A 12,110-nucleotide genomic window follows, 5' to 3' on the forward strand; every position below is an offset into this window, starting at 1 on the left:
TCTGACCCAGGCAATTCCAGCTCACATGGAGGATGGGACCTCCCTGGCCTCCTGACTCCGGTATTAGCCTGCCCGCCCTGTCACTCAGGCTGACCTGGAGCTCTGGCCTCTCCCCATTGATCCTGGGGACCGTCAGTCTCAGGGTCCTGATTCCCCATCGACCCTTCCCCTTTGAGTACTGGGGGCAAGCAACTAAAACACCCCCACTGAATGTTAGTAAGGGGGCAACAGTCCGCTTACACCAAGACTACTTCTGCTACTGCTTTCCTGTCCTGTCAGCTTAGGACTTCAGTGCCCTGCCTGGTTTGAGCCAGACCCCTCCTCTCTCCTATGCAAAGTCCAGCTACAAAATGGAGTTTTGAAGTCACCTGGGCACATCACATGTCCATGCATGACTGAGTTTCTTACCAGCTAAGCCACATTCCTGGGAAAGCCCAGATGTGGATTGGCATCTCCAAGTTCATTGTTGTCTTAAGGGCTTCTTGATTGGGCACTTACTGAGATTGGTCTTTTCTCAGGAAGCTGACCAACTGCTTCACTAAAACCTACTCAGAATCAAACAAGTACACAGCCAATATCCATAACTTTGAATACAAAAAATGATACATGCATACAAATAGGATTAATAGATTCAATAGATCATAACCTTTACAGAGATATGTTACAGGGCACATGTAGCATAAAATATATTCCAGTTATGGCATAGTCCCTTAAAGCATTATGGGGTACAATGTCACAGAAGGGACCTCAGGAGGTCATCTAGTCCAACCCCCTGCTCAAAGCTGGACCAATTCCCAACTAAATCATCCCAGCCAGGGCTTTGTCAAGCCTGACCTTAAAAACTTCTAAGGAAGGCGATTCTACCACCTCCCTAGGTGACCCATGAGTTAACAATGATATTACATTGGAACCAAGTCACCATCTTAGGCAAATCATCAGATTAATACAACAGAAAATCAACCCTTATATAGCCTAAAACTGGGAATTGAAACCAACCAGTGCAATCCAGATTGAGCTAATTGAATATTTCAGAACCAAATTATTGCTTACTTTCTATGCCACAACCTCAGAGCCAATTAAAGCCGCCACCTCACCACAACACCGATATAAACCTTATTGAGACTGTTATAAGCAGAAGCTTAAAAGGTCTCAATGAACAAATTATATCCAACAGCTTAGTTTCTTTGAACCCTTTCACAGATGAGGAATGTTCAATTAATGACCTAATATACCAGCAATTTAGGGATATTTAGATTTGCGGTTAGTCTCTAAGGTGCCACAAGTACTCCTTTTCTTTTTGCGAATACAGACTAACACGGCTGTTACTCTGAAACCTCTCTTTCTAGTGTCTTCCTCATGACTGGAACAGAGGCTGCATTCATTTCTCCTACCAAAAAATAAACAAGCAGAAACGTAGATTAGGACTGATGTACTCTCCAGATTCCTTCATCTCAACTTCCTGCTGATGCACCTGAACTCCAGCCGTACAGGGTTTGAAGCTTGCATTGCTTAAATTCAATGACACTTAGGGATTTCAGCTCCCCTTTGTCCAGATGAAATGTTCACCCCACTCCCAACCAGGTTCTTTTCCATGGGATCACTGTAGCGGTGCTGGGTCCCTGTTTGTCTTTTCTCTCTATCTAGGACAAGCCAGGGTGCTTTAAGCAGGGGGTAGGACTAGATGACCCCCTGTGGTCTCTTCCAACCCTAATCATCTATGATTCTATGATATAAATCCATGGTACACCCACATGTTGAACACTGTGTGCAGATATGGTCACCCCATCACAAAAAAGATATATTGGAATTGGAAAAGGTTAGAAAAGGGCAACAAAAATTATTAGGGTTATGGAACAACTTCCATATGAGGAAAGATTAATGACTGGGACTTTTCAGCTTGGAAAAGAGACAACAAAGGGGGAGGGATATGATAGAGGTCTATAAAATCATGACTGGTGTGGAGAAAGTAAAAAAGGAAGTGTTATTTATTCCTCATGACACAAGAATTAGGGGTCACCAAATGAAATCAACCGGCAGCAGGTTTAAAACATACAGAAGGAAGTATTTCTTCACACAGTGCACAGTCAACTTTTGGAACTCTTTGCCAAAGGATGTTGTGAAGGCCATGACTATAACAGGGTTCAAAAAAGAACTAGACAAGTTCATGGAGGATAGGTCCATCAATGGTTGAGAAATTGCCAGAAGATGGGAATGGGAGACAGGAGATGATGACTTGATGATCACCTATTCTGTTCATTCCCTCTGGGGCATTGGCCACTGTCAGAAAACAGGACACTGGGCTAGATGGCCCTTCGGTCTGACCCAGTGTGGTTGTTCTTATGTTGTGTTCTTATGAACTGGGGTGTATGACAACCCATGGTCCTCTGTGGAGCTGCCCTTCTCCTTCCCCTTCTATGCCCTCATGTTGCATTGACTCCAGCCTTTTTTTCTATTCATCATCAGCATCATTGCAAACACGCTGCCCTTGACTCCTGTCCCCACAAAGAGACAGTGTCCCCTGTTGCGTGTAAATCACTGACCTCTCTCCTCTCTGGGCACTGACTGATCCTCTGTGTCCTTGCCCCTCAGTCCTGGAGGATTCTCCCTTCTTCCTCATCAAGCAGCCCAGTGGATGGGAATCTTGAAAGCACCCAGGTGATTTAGGAGCAGAAACCCTACAGCGCTTCCATGAGGTTGGCCCTTGTCCTTCAGTGATCAGGATTAAAACTCATGCATGGAGACTGCTTGGCTCCCAGCTGGGCATCTGAAAAACAGCAGGGCAAAAAGCAAATGTGGAGATTGAACCCAGGCCCTCATACCTGCAAAGCATGTGCTCTACCACTGAGCTACATCCCCAGACAGTACTCCTTTGCTGACTGCAAAAATAATGAGGAGTGCTTGTGGCACCTTAGAGACTAACAAATGTGTATGGGCATAAGCTTTCATGGGCTAAAACCCACTTCACCAGATGCATGGAGTGAAAAATACAGTAAGCAGTATATATATTACAGCACATGAAAAGATGGGAGTTGCCTTACCAAATAGGGGGTCAGTGCTAATGAGGCCAATTAAATTAAAGTGGAAGTGGCTTATTCTCAACAGTTGATTACTTTTGCAGTTCTCTGGGTGCTGGAGCTACTGGGGGCTGCATCGCCCACCTACCTGATGCTGGGGCCGCTGGCAGCTGTGTCACACCCCCCGCTCCCCCCAGTGCTCTGGGTGCTGGGCCACTGGGGGCCATGCCACCTGCCTGCCCGATAGTTCCTCTAATTTGTAAGAGTGGATCTCAAATTGCTCATATTTGCATCCTTTTCTTTTTAATCATTAAACACAGCTGTAAAATTTCAGATTTTGCCATTTCCTGTTTAATTTCACATATTGATTTTTTTTAAACTCCTTTCATGTTTGAGGTGTTCCCTGGGTTTTTTAATTGCAGCCCTTCTTTTCTGGAGGGAATCCGCGCTGATTAGGCCTCAACTGGAGTGTTACGGCCTGTTCTGGGCACCATGTTTCAGGAAAGATGTGGACAAATTGGAGAGAGTCCAGAGAAGAGCAACAAAAATGATGAAAGGGCTAGAAAACATGAGCGAGGAGGGAAATTTGAAAAAAATTGGGTGTTAGTCTGGAGAAGAGAAGACAGAGAGGAGACATGATCACAGCCGAGACAAATTATTCTTAATCTGAGGATAGGACAAGATGCAATGGTCTTAAATAGCATCAAGGGTGGTTTAGGTTGGACATTAGGAAAAAATTCCTAACTGTCAGGGTGGTTAGGCACTGGAGTAAATTTCCCATGGAGGCTGTGGAATCTCTGTCATTGGAGGTTTTTAAGAGCAAGTTAGACCAACACCTATCAGGGATGGTCTAGAGATTATACTTATGAGAGCAGGGGGCTGGACTAGATGACCTCTCAAGGTCCTTTACAGGCCTATGATTTTATGATTTTGCATATTGGAGGTGTGTGTGGGGGGTTAATTCCCCCCCTCCCCTCCCAGCCACATCTGATCATCCGATGAAGTGAGCTGTAGCTCACGAAAGCTCATGCTCAAATAAATTGGTTAGTCTCTAAGGTGCCACAAGTACTCCTTTTCCATTAAGCCTTGTATTTCCCCTCCCCTAGCAGATATCCTGGCTGTGAGAGTGGCCAATTTCAGAAATAGCAAAGAGAACTCTAACCCCTTCCCCACCGGCTGCACAATGACCTTTCCATACTTTATTACATGGGAACAGTCCCTCCTGAACCCCCAGCCACAGAGCAGTTTGAGACGTGAAGTGTGATTGTTAGCCCATCCCTTTAATCCCCCTGCAGAGACCCCATCCAAGGGTGGGTGCCCCTGATTCTGCCAGGTATTGTACAACTCAAGTGAGAGAGAGAGTCCTTGCTGCCAAGAGCTCACAGGCAAAATAGATGAAGTGTGGGAGGGCGGTTCCTATTTTACAGATGTGGAAACTGAGGCCTGAAGATGTGATGTAATTTGTCCATGTTTTCACAGAGTATAATGGGGCCAAACTGGGAACTGAATCCAAATGTTCTGAGTCACAGCCTGGCCCTTAGCCACAAGTCAAGCGTTGTCGATTGCATGGCATAGGCCTCAATGGGAAGTTGCAGAATCTCCTTCATTGGAGGATTTTAAGAAGGGGTTATGCAAACACCTGTCAGGGATGGCCTAGTGATACTTGGTCCTGAATCTTGGGGTCCCTCCCTGCCCTACCTTTCTATATGATTCTGTTGTGTGGTTTTGTGCTGTGTTGTTGTTCCACGCTGAGCTGTTTTGCATAGTATCACTTTGCACTCTGATGCATTGTTTCATGGTGTATTGTTTTTGCACTGCCTTGTGTTGTGTTGGCTTGAGCTGAGCTCTTTTGCAGTGTGTCATTTTGCCCTATGGTGCATTCATTTGCATTGTGCATCTCTGCCCTCAGAGAAGGGCAATGAAAATCGATGACCATAATGGCAAATTTTACCCCAGAAGGAAGGAGACAGTTCCTTTTAAAGCACGTTGTGCGTTGGTTCCTGCTACGTACAGATGGTTTTGTTGCTGCTGCTGATGCCAGTCCTTGGGCTTTGCTCGGATAAGGAACGATTCAGACTGTCACTCAAGTGAAGACGGGAGATGATTTTTTTGACAGGGACGGCTGCCTTGTCTTAAGGGTGTTTCTCGGTCACCTTCTAATCTAGTGGGTCCTTGATACATGCAGGCAGCCTCCACTCCTGCATCTCTCCCGAGGAAATAAAGTTTCTACACAAAATCCCAAAGCTTTTCACCAAAAGGAGGGAAAGGAAATGGCCACAAGATGGCACCAGGACATAAGGAAAGTAACACAACCCCATTCTTAGGGGTAAGCCATTAATATTTGTCAAGGTCCAAAATTGTTGATGAAGGTTTAGCCAGTGTGGACTCCGGTGGTGCATGGTACTTATCAAGCTGTACTGCATGGAGTGATGTTGAGGTTGTGAGTTCAAGCCTCTTCTGGAGCATCAGTTTTGGGGGATTTGATAGCAGCCTTCAACTACCTGAAGGGGGGTTCCAAACAAGATGTTCTCAGTGGTGGCAGAAGACAGAACAAGGAGCAATGGTCTCAAGTTGCCGTGCCGGGGGGGGAGAGCTAGGTTGGATATTAGGCAACACTACTTCACGAGGAGGGTGGTGAAGCACTGGAATGGGTTCCCTAGGGGGGAGGTGGAATCTCCATCCTTAGAGGTTTTTAATACCCAGATTGACAAAGCCCTGACTGGGATGATATAGTTGGGGTTGGTCCTGCTTTGAGCAGGGGGTTGGACTAGATGACCTCCTGAGGTCTCTTCCAACCCTGATCTTCTATGATTCTATGATTCTAAGGTCCAGGCTGGTAAACTAGCAGGCTGAACAAGCAATGTTATCGATGGTGACACTAGGATTGAAGGATAATATCACATTATGTAACCCTTCTGCCCGTCAGAGTTGGCAGCAACAAGGGCTGGGTTCAATATCTAGGGGATTCATTCCAATAACACAATGCAAACCGGCTCGAGCCCCCACCCAGTGACCTGGGACAAATATATACCACCCCCGCTGGACGCCTCCAAGAGGCAATACTTCCCCTCTCACAAGCACATAGTCTGAGTGTAGCAAAAGCCTTTTAATAACAGAGAGAAACAATGTGGCATTATGTTGGGGAAACACCACCAACAGGATTCGTAACACAACCCATGAGCAAAACCCCACCCAAGCAAATTGGGGCATGCCCTTTCCCTTTGGTTCTTGAGTCCAGCAACCCCAAATCACCCAAAGTCCCAAAAGTCCAATGACCCAAAAGTCTCTGTCCCTGGTCAGGGCAGCCCCAAAGTTCGAAAGTTTATATCCCAACCTGGGTGGAGATGGGGGGGAGGGGGAAGAGAGGTAAGGGGCACCTTACGTGATCTGAAGCTGACCACCCCACAGCTCCATAGTCCTTAGCTCCGCTCCGCCAGCCGCCCCACGAACTGCTTCACTCGGCTCTGCTCAGCTCCGCTGCCCACAAGCAGCTCCAGCCGTCCCGCAAACTGCTCCACCAGCCTGTCCACGAGGCACTCCAGCCGTCCCGCAAACTGCTCCACCAGCCTGTCCACGAGGCACTCCAGCCGTCCCGCAAACTGCTCCACCAGCCTGTCCACGAGGCACTCCAGCCGTCCCGCAAACTGCTCCACCAGCCTGTCCACGAGGCACTCCAGCCGTCCCGCAAACTGCTCCACCAGCCTGTCCACGAGGCACTCCAGCCGTCCCGCAAACTGCTCCACAATAGATCTTCAGGCTCCCCCGCTACTTAACACAACACTCAGTGATTTCAGCTCTTAGTCAGTTCAGCTCTTTGGTGAATTCAGCTTCTAGTAGGGGAGCCTCAGTGCTGGTACACCATTATCCCAAAGTGAGCTCAGCAGCCTGTAACTAGACTCCCAATGGAATCAAAATTGGCTCGATATTCCACAGTGGAGAAAGTGCAATTAGCATGTAAGGCCCTCACCCAGGGGCCCATGCCACCAAGTATTAATACTTGTCCCCAGCCTCTCTCCATTCACAGAGTTTTGGAACCCATGACCCTTGCCTAGCGAATGCTACTTAGTTGATGGTAAAAAGAAAAGGAGTACTTGTGGCACCTTAGAGACTAACCAATTTATTTGAGCATGAGCTTTCGTGAGCTACAGCTCACTTCATCGGATGCATACCATGGAAACTGCAGCAGACTTTATATACACACAGAGAATATGAAACAATACCTCCTCCCACCCCACTGTCCTGCTGGTAATAGCTTATCTAAAGTAATCATCAAGTTGGGCCATTTCCAGCACAAATCCAGGTTTTCTCACCCTCTGCCCCCCCCCCAACTCACTCTCCTGCTGGTAATAGCCCATCCAAAGTGACCACTCTCTTCACAGTGATATGATAATCAAGGTGGGCCATTTCCTGCACAAATCCAGGTTCTCTCATTCCCTCACCCCCCTCAGGAAATGGCCCACCTTGATTATCATACACATTGTGAAGAGAGTGGTCACTTTGGATGGGCTATTACCAGCAGGAGAGTGAGTTTGTGTATGGGGGGGCAGAGGGTGAGAAAACCTGGATTTGTGCTGGAAATGGCCCAACTTGATGATCACTTTAGATAAGCTATTACCAGCAGGACAGTGGGGTGGGAGGAGGTATTGTTTCATGGTCTCTGTGTGTATATAATGTCTTCTGCAGTTTCCACGGTATGCATCTGATGAAGTGAGCCGTAGCTCACGAAAGCTCATGCTCAAATAAATTGGTTAGTCTCTAAGGTGCCACAAGTCCTCCTTTTCTTTTTGCGAATACAGACTAACACATGTTTGGCGGGGGCCACAGAAGGAACAAGGTTGGGAACCCCTGCTCCAGGGAATCCCAGAGAATGAAGACTCAGTCCGACTCAGTGCTGCCAACACTCATGATTTTGCCTTGAGTCTCATGAGAGTTATTGCTTTCCTTAAAGCCCCAGCTCCTGGAGTCAAGTGGAGATGTGATGATTTTAGCCTTTGTTCTTAAAGAAACAGTACGTTTCTCGCCCTTGTGGCTTTGGAGAAGGCTTCAAAATGTCACCCCAGTGCGTCCTAAAGGCTCATCAAGCAGAAGGCAAATAAAAAGATCCCCAAATCTATTAATTTTACATAATCTCATGATTTTGAAGCCCATCTCATGGTTTTGGTGAGCCTGACTCAGAGTTTTCGAGCATTTGAGATTGGCCATTCTGCAGACTGAGAGCTGGGCACCCTCCTTCACACCCAAAGCTCCCAGACTTTTCTCAAGCATTAACTCTTTCTTCTCCTTCATGCCAGTATAATGAACACTGGGAATCCCAATTCCTAGAAGTGCTTTTCTACAGACAGTGAATTCGCCACAGGGCTGAGTCCCCACAAGGCTGTTCCAGGGGCTCCGGCCCCCACCCCAGGACAGACAGGGCAGTAACCTCACATCACCCTTTTGTGACTCCCAGGGACCCTGCAGGGACAGCAGCTCCATGCTGGGCTCTAGGGCCCCCCTAAAGCACCTGGGGAGAGGGGGCAGGGGTGCGGGGTTACCTCACGTGGCTCCAGTCAGCAGCACAGCGGGGGTGCTAAGGCAGGCTTCCTGCCTGTCTTGGCACTGCAGACCATGCTGCGCTCCAGAAGCGGCCAGCAGCAGGTCTATCTCCTAGGTGGAGGTGTGCAAGTGGCTCCGTGTGGTTCTTGCCAGCAGGCACCACCCCCAGCTCCCATTGGCCAGCTTGGGGGCAGCTTGCGGAGCCCTGTGCGCCCCCGCCCCACCTAGGAGCCACACCTGCTGCTGGCTACTTCTGGGGTGTCAGAAGAGATAGGGACTAGCCTGCCTTAGCCAATGGGACCTTTAACGGCCAGGTCGCTGGTGCTGGCCAGAGTCGCTGCAACCCAGTGCCTTCCATTGCACAGTTTGAAAAGCACCGCTCTATGCGATACAGACTGTCTGTGACACAGACTGACCAGGGTTCATCTCTGCATGTCCCCAGTGGGGAAGGAAAGACACTGAGGGAGGAGGAAGAAGATGGGCAGGAGTCAAACGAGGCTAGACCAGAATAGAGGAGATTTTCTACCTGTTAAAATGTACTGGATTCTCATCACTTAAAAAGATCTCCATCTTTAGTTGGGTTTGAACCAGCAGCCTTTCAGTTACCAGCCAAAGTGGTGAACCACAGACACAGGTAACTGCCTACTTCCCAAGTTAGTCTACAAAGCACCTACAGGGGTGCAACTGGTCAGTGCAGGGAGGCACACTGCTGGGGTTGTGAGTTCAGGCCTCACCCAGAGCATCATTTTTCATTAGCCTTGTAGCTTCCCCCACTTACTTTGTCTAATTCACATGGAAAGTGCCGTACTAGGGTGATGAGAGTAAACGCTAAACTCTGAAATGCGGAGGTTGGCCCATAGATTGGGATAAGGGATTTGAAGAGAAAAAGCTCTAAGGGTGTAAAACCAGTCTCCAGGGGCAGGTATGGAACAACTCCTTAACAGGGAGCCATTGGTGGGAGGGGGGTTCACTTCCTCTGTTAAACGTACTGAGAGGTATTTTAAGATGAAGATAACACCATGGCTAACCGTTGACTGGCATGTCCTGGGTTACAGGAAGAAAGGGACCTAGGGTTAATAGTCTGAAGTATTCGCGTTACTGTCACTGTCTGACCTCACTTCAGTGCGGAGCAGGTTTGTACTTTGCTGAGTGGTGCACAGACTCCTGGAGAGCTGTGGCAGCTGTTTCCATGGCAGAGAGCCTGGCCCTTGGGAGACTTTCTGTTTTGAAGCAATTCAGTAAAATAATGGTGGAGCTACAACGTCCTGTGCAAAATTTCAGCTCCCTGGTGCAAAAACGCTATTTTAGGATCTAAACAGGAGGCTTCCAGCGCGAGGACACCTGACCAGAGAGCTCAGTGGGGGTTGTAAGAGCTGCTGACTCTGAGGGTCCTGGGCTAAATCCATTTTCAGGTGGAAGTGTTTCAATTTATTTGATTGATAATGAGTACCAGCTACCGGGGAGAAGTCCCAGGGGCCTGCTGACACTCCAGCTGCTGCCAGGGAGGAGGGAACCCCAGGGAGCCAGCTGCTGCTCCAGGAGTGCTGCCAGCGGACACTGAGTTGCGGCTGCTCCCGCCGCCCTCGGAACCGCTGCTCAAGCAGTCCCCAGGGCCAGCCGCATTGGCTGCTGCTCGGGCGGTCCCCGCAGCCAGGTGCTTGGACGGTCCTGGAGTCAGCCACAGTGGCCACTGCAGAAGTCACAGAGGTCGCAGGAAGTCACAGAATCCATCACTTCCACCACCTTCGTGACAGACACGGAGCCCTAATAATGAAACAAACCCCTCCCTGCTGTAACTGTAGTGCCTAAAAGAGAAGAACAGAAAGTGAAGAGAGACTCCCTGTCACCTCTCTCCCCTGCTCCCTCCCGCCTTGTATTCTGTAACCCCATCCCACTGGGTTCCCTGTGCTGGTGTCATGGGGGTGACACTAGAGTTCTGGGGTTTTCTGGGGGGCGGGAGCTCTTCCCTTCGCAACATTTCATACAAGTTTGTCTTTGGGCTGAAATTTCCCCTGCAGGGCCTCTCAGTCAGAGCTGTGCCCCACCCCTTTTAGTGGGGGGCAGGCGTAAATTGCAGAGTAGGCAGAGAAGTCTCCAATAAAGGGTCATATTCTGGTGACTGGTTCTGACCTGGGTCACACATCCTCTGACACAGGATCATGTGCAGAACATGGAAGCTCTGGGTTTTCCGAAATGCTGTAGAGTTCCTGGGAAAGGGCAGAGGGAGAGGGAGCAAAGGGAGAAAGGCAGAGACACTGGAGAAGAGAAATGGGGGGAGAAGAAAGAGAGAGAGAACACAGAGAGAGACAATACATGATTGAGGCAGAACAGGTGTCCCACTCAATCTTGCTCATCAGAGTGGTTTTCTACAGTGTCAAATCTGAACTTTGATTCTAGCAATCTGAGTTCAAATATCAAGGGGATCTCCACATACCTGATCTATTTGCCCACCCATCCCTCTTTAGTTTTATTTTTTATTTTGAAGTGTTTGGCTTAACTGTGATCTTCTCTTTCCCTAACTGTATTGCAATTTGGGGTTTATTTATATTTTATTTATACAAAGTCAGTCAGCTGCGAACCAGCTGAGCAGTGGAGAGGCTAACAGAGGGAGTTTGCCTGGTATCTGCCTGAGAGGAGGTACGCTAAGGGCTGCATTAAGGAGGCTGTGTTGGGGAGTATCGGAGTGTCTGTTGTGGGGACAGTTTGACAGTTTGACCGTGTGCTTGATTGGTTGTTTGAAAAGTGTGAATTGGGAGTGCTTTGGTTCAGGTGAGCCTTGAGTGGGCCTGACTGTTATAAAAAGCCAGTCAGCTGCGAACCAGCAGACTAACAGAAGGAGTTTGCCTGGGAGTTCGCCCGGGGAGAGTCCACTGAGGCTTACATCTCGCTGACTTCTCTGAGTAGTTACTACAACTCCCGAGTAAGCTTGTAGAAGGAAGGGGGTAATATGGATGGGGAGCGTTCAGCTGTTGTGACCTGCGCTGGATGTGCCATGTTTGTCTTTCTTCCACAGAACAGAAGCGACTTTGTCTGTACTAAGTGCAAGCTGGTCTCTGTATTGGAAGAGAAGGTTCAGGGTCCGGAGCAACAGGTACAGACCCTGTGTTGCATAAGAGAAACTGAAGATTTCCTGGACAGACGTCAGGATAGGCTTCTATGGACACAACGTTCTGAAGATTCAGAGCAGGCTGCGCAGCGGGGACAGGAGGACGGTGAAGAAATTTGGCAGCATGTGAACTCCAGAAGAAGAAAGGGGAGTGTCCATGTACCAGCAATGCAGATACAGGTAAGTAACCGTTTCCATGTTCTCTCCACAGGTACTAATGCAGAGAGTGGACTAGATGATACATCTGAGGGAGGGAACAGAAGGAGACTCCGCTGATTGGAAGGCATGAGATGCACTGTCCTAGGGTTGGGAGTTCCAGGACCATCGCTCCCAAGAGAAGGAGGTGGGTGGCGGTGGTCGGGGACTCTCTCCTCAGGGGGACTGAGTCATCTATCTGCCACCCCAACCGGGAAAACCGAGACGTCTGCTGCTTGCCAGGAGCTAGGATTCACGAT

This window comes from Lepidochelys olivacea (assembly GCF_965140295.1).
Source record: "Lepidochelys olivacea isolate rLepOli2 genome assembly, chromosome: 28".
NCBI classification, from domain to species: Eukaryota; Metazoa; Chordata; order Testudines; family Cheloniidae; genus Lepidochelys; species Lepidochelys olivacea.